Genomic DNA, 5,262 nt, shown 5'->3' with positions numbered 1-5,262 from the left:
AAAATGCATCTATGACATTTTCAGAGTTGTGAGGGCAGAAACAAGGGCTGGATGTTGGTCAGCAGCTGTTACTCCATGGTGAGACCAGTGTACTCCGCTGTGAATGCAGCTCCATTGGTCCTGGGCAGCTGCTTGACTCTGTGATGGGTCACACAGGGCTTGTTTCCAGCTATCTTGGTGCCTTTTCCAATGGGAACAACATGGTCAAGAGCAAAGCTCGGTCTGTGGACACCCCTGGTTCCCACCTGTGGGGCAGTGTCCTGACTGGCAGTGGGGGGCACACCCCAGGTTCATAGTTACTGTTGAGTCCAATTGCTGGGGCAGATTTCTGTGATGTTCTTTTGTTGGCAATACCTGACTGTGTCCATTTCACAAAGTAAACAACGTCCTGAAGCAGTGGGGAGGATCCCTTTGGTGGGTCTGGTACACAGAGTCACCCCCTTCTGTATCCAAACCATTTCTGCTACAAACAAGTGCCCCTTTGAACTGAAGATGCAGTGATATATCCTGGGACTGTGTTGCTTCTTCCAGGGACATGCCGAGGGGTCCTAATCTCTCATCTGACCCTCTTATTTTAAAGGGGAGGGAGGCTTTATAGCCAGTGTGAAACTGAAAGATTTTACTTTTCAGTTGACGTGCTCTGACATGTATTTGCTACATGATCATGGCCAGTTATTTGAGTTCTCAGTGTTCCAGTTTCCCATGAGAATACTGAGATTTCTCTTACCTTGAGGCTGTATTCCTTAATGTCAGGGAGGGGCTAGAGGAGCACAGGGGAGAGGGATGCTACATGACTTGGCACCTACGTGTGCTACAAACAGCTCTCAGCAAAACGCCTCTCCCTTTCTCTTCTGTTCCTCACTGGGGATGCCTCCTGTGTAGCTAGTTTTGCTTGCAATGGGTTTCTAAGAGCTGGTAGATATGGATTTCTAAAGATGCCAGTTTTCCAGGCCGAGATAGCCATCAGAAGACACATAACTTTGACTGCAGGCTCACCAGTGGGTCACAAATCCCATCTGCGAGGGCATGGTTAACTCACCCCAGCTGCCAGTGCTGTCTGGTGCTCCAGTTCTTCCACCTGCTGCCCCTCTAAGCAGGGTTGGTTGGGTCTATTGCTCTGTCATGGGTTGTGTCAAGTAATGGACATGGAAGGGATTTTTTATGGCTCGTTACATGAAGAAAGGCTGAGATTTTCTGAGGCTAAGAGAGAACAGCTTCTGCAATTAAATGGATGCTGTTCAGCACAGGCTGTTCACTTTTGTGGGTTTCCTAGTGGTAAACTCCCAGCAAAAGCCTTGGAGAGTGATACGTGGAGAATACATAAAGACTTAATATGGCAGAGAAAAAAATCAGAAATTTTTCTCATGCCTGTGTCTGTCTGTTGAGACATATTTATTATCAGTTTCATATAATTTTATATTTTCCAATGTATTTCAGATATATGGTATGATATAAAAATACAGGGTCTCACGACAGTGTTATAATTGATTGGAAATTACCAGCTGGGAAATTTGTCTTCTGCAATATATAACACAATGAAAGCATGTTGTATTAAAAAACAAACAAACAAACCACCTTATATTTAAAAAAAAATTTAAAAAAAAAATGAAAAAGAAATACTTGTCATAAGCAATCTGTTTCCGAGGAACATTCTGGATACAAAGTGGAGATTTATAAACCCTGCAGTGTGTGCAGAGAAAATGGATGAAAACATGAGCCGCTGGTTGGCGTTAAACTGCAGTGGCATTCCTGCAGCTCTCTGCGTCCAAGCCATGTGTACAGCATGGATTGCTTCCAGCCGGGAACCCAGCAGCGCTGCTGTCCTCCTTCCCAAAACTTGGGAAGACTGCACTTCCCTGGTGGGGTTTGCATGGGTACAGGACAGATGTTTACTAGTCAGCAATTGGCCTTGCTAAGCTTTGGACGTGATTCTGGACCTTTTCTTTTTCCCTTTTCCCCTCAGAGCCAGGGAAATAAATTGCTTTAATTCAGCCGGGGATGCGAAGAGCTGCTCTTCATCATGGAAGAAGTACACGTTTGCATTTTTTGTGAAGGTAACTAGATTTTTTTGAATAACATGTACTTGGGAATTCAATTCCTGCTTTTGTGCCAAATAACCAGACATCTGTCAATTGATATAAAACTGGATGTATTTGAGTTAATAAGTAGCAGGCTGTTGTTGTTAGGACCTGCCACCCAGAGAAGCCGTGGCAAATGCTATGCATTTGGCTATTGATGACTGTTGATCTGTGTGCCAATAGCAATAATAAGGCTAACCAAACTGGCTCATGGAAAGATGAAAAAATCCCCAGACTTTCATCCCAGGTTTGGAAACAGGCAAATGTTGTGAGAATCTACCATTCTCACATTAGCCAACACACAGAGGGATGTGGAATAAGAGCGTAAAGGGCCAGAAGTGATGAAAAACATACTTCACATTACAGTTCTGTGAAAAATTGCTTCCAGGAATGTGGTGGTGGGAGCAATGGGCTCACTGACCTGATCAGTGATGGCTCACATGAGTAGCAGCCGGGGGCTTGGCTGCGGCAGGGATGTAAACCTGCTTGTCTTGGCCTTAACAGATCAGTGCTGGTGGATTCCATTCACAAAAGGAGGAATACCTCATATTTTAATGCAGTGGGTAGCCTGATGCAGGAGTCCTATTTTATGGCATCCTTGAACTGTCTGTTTTTCCTAGCCTCATAACCATCTGGTAGTCGTTAATATCCCCTTGGAAAGCCAGGAATTTCTTTTCCCCCCAAAGACACGTAACTTTCCATGCTTCCTTGACTCTTCACAGAGCCTCCAAGAAAATCTCTCCCATCTACTTGCTAAAAAACTGGTTTTAGGGAATAGATTTACTGCTGAAGAATATTTCAAGCTTTTCCTTTCCATGCAGGCATCTTCCGAGGCCACATTCCCAGTCTGTTTTCTTGGGTGGGATAATGGCCAAGGAGATGTCGGTGAGGGAGAGACTCATGGCAGCCAAAAGCAGCCACCATCTGAGCTCAGCTTCACCTCCTTCATAGCCAGCAAAGAGAAACAGCAAATTCCAGAGTGGGAAGCACCTGCCCTAATGTAGCCATCTGTCTTGGGATGAGATGGATCCCAGCCCTATTGCTCTGGATTCACTTTAATGGGAGACTATCACAATTAGTGGGATGGATGGCAATGCTTTAGAGCCTAATGGTGGACAGGATGGACACCTCCTTTGATCACTTGTGTTGGAGGAGAAGCTGCTTCTACTACATGTGACAGGCCTGAAAAGGATCGCTGACAGCTTTGGCTTCAAGTCGGCATGAAAATCTATCTGTTCTCCTGGATGGCTGGTGGCACAGTGACCTCAAGGCTGGAACGAAATCCTGACACAAAATAAATACCTAAAAATGGGCAGAGATGGATTTATGGGACTGAGAGTGGATTCACTCAGTCCTTTTTGAATATACTAAAAATAAGCACAAACATTAATGGCCTCTTTAATGGTTAGAAAGATACTAATGTTAATGGACTTCTTCCTATCCACTCTCTGCCTAAAATGTGTTTGGTGTCATTGGCCAAAGTCAGACAATATCACCCAAGCTAATTCTGTCTGAGTTAATAAGCAACACAGGCACTCCTCTAGGGATTTCAGGTGGCACAGCTGTAAAATATTTAGTGAGATAAGGACTGATACTGTTTCAAAATAGTCCAAAGAAACACATCAATTCCAATTTTTGAAACGCTAGGACTATGTCCTCTGCATACTGCTGTGTTTTCTGTCCCTGCTTTTTCTACAGAAATAACCAGGGAGCAGGGCAGGGTGGAGGTGGGGAGGAGGGGAAAGGAAAAAACCCACTAAAGGCAAATGTGGGAGATTTTGATGTATCTATATAAACCTGTATTTTTCCCACTTCAGCTCCTCATTTTTACTTTTTTATTTTTTTCCCAGAAGATGGAAAATTTTGTTGTTGCAATTTGTAATCTTCCAGTATCACCTTTTGCACGAAACTGGGGAAGGTGGAGGGAAGATGGAGAATGCATTCCTGGTAATATCCAGCTGCTTTTGTTAAATCACACGCTAATTCCCAACCTTTGTATTCCGCAGCCTTATTTACATTACATTATCATTACATTTATGGGCCTCTCGGAGTTCTCAGTCACTTTGGGGAGCTCTCTAAATTTGCCTTTCATCACGTATTAATGAAGTGTTAATGGCTCACCCCAGCCATTTTTGAGCAAACACCATGTGATGCGTTTCTGTTGTGCTTTGTTAATTCAGGGCCGGTGGGGACGAGGCATCTGCCACCTCCCCGGTAATTTCTCCTTCCTCTGCTTGCTTTGCTCGCACCTGACATCCCCGCCCTTCCCAGGCCAGCGTGGACCTCTCTGCACACAGCTGAGCTCCTGGAGCTCTGTGCACCACGTCTGGTGGCAGAGCACACGAGAACGAGGAAAAGTCACTGAAAATTGGAGGGTTTGTGGGGGCCGGTCCTGGGCAGGAGATCTGCTGGGTGTCTGCACATCTGGCAGCTGGTTTGCTCCAGAAAACAGGCACAGCAAGGGGAGAGGTAAGGGTGGTTGATGACCTCTTGCTGGCCAAATTGGTAGGACAGGAGGTCTGAGCCTGTGCCACGCTCCCCAGTGCACACAGGGATTTGGGGGTTTTGACTTGTCTGTTGCTGCCTGTGCTTCAGAGTTAATTCTGTCAGTGTTTGTGTCTGGTTATTGATTTCTGGTGAGTTCTTCCATCCAAACAAGAGGATGTTTTTGTGTTTTTTTTAAAGGAGCTGTGTAAAAACTGAAAATGTACAATCATGAACAGTTTAATTTGTCTTTGCCCTTTTTATTTTATTTTTTTTTTCCAAAATGAGCAAGTTGCAGCTTGAGGGAGGGGAAATCCAACCCTTTATTTTGCCAATCCCCACTATGAGGGAGTGTTTCATCAGCTTTTTTCTTAGGTAGTCAGGAACCACACGTTTTCCATATTCCCTTCTGTGTTGCTTCTTGTGCATTTTCTTACCTTGTCTTTTTTTTTGTCTTCAGCTGCTGCTGGACACCTTTCACCCTGACCTGGCAGCGCTCAGATTGCTGCTCCTGAAGTACAGAGAGGAATAAAATCTGGTGCTCTGGGGGATGTTCTCCTGGGCATCATGCTAAACTCTAGCAGGATCAGACTGTTGCATTGATGCAAGTGATGGGAAAAGGCGCAGTGATGTATTTTAAATCACTTTAAAGAAGTGCCTATTGACAGGTCCTTAATAAATGCTAAGTAAATGAATCTTC

At 44.7% G+C, this 5,262-nt stretch overlaps 1 long non-coding RNA gene across 1 annotated transcript; it reads left to right on the top strand.

Moving 5' to 3' along the window:
• Positions 1-1,968: 1,968 nt before the first annotated feature.
• On the top strand, positions 1,969-5,262 carry LOC117244121. Its single transcript, XR_004496632.1, has 3 exons — positions 1,969-2,054; positions 3,929-4,025; positions 5,023-5,262. It is a non-coding gene; the product is annotated as an uncharacterized LOC117244121 (long non-coding RNA).

The sequence above is a fragment of the Parus major genome, chromosome 1 (assembly GCF_001522545.3).
Source record: "Parus major isolate Abel chromosome 1, Parus_major1.1, whole genome shotgun sequence".
Classification (NCBI taxonomy): Eukaryota; Metazoa; Chordata; class Aves; order Passeriformes; family Paridae; genus Parus; species Parus major.
Note: the sequence above shows the minus strand (reverse complement) of the source record. Positions and strands in the feature narration are given on the sequence as shown.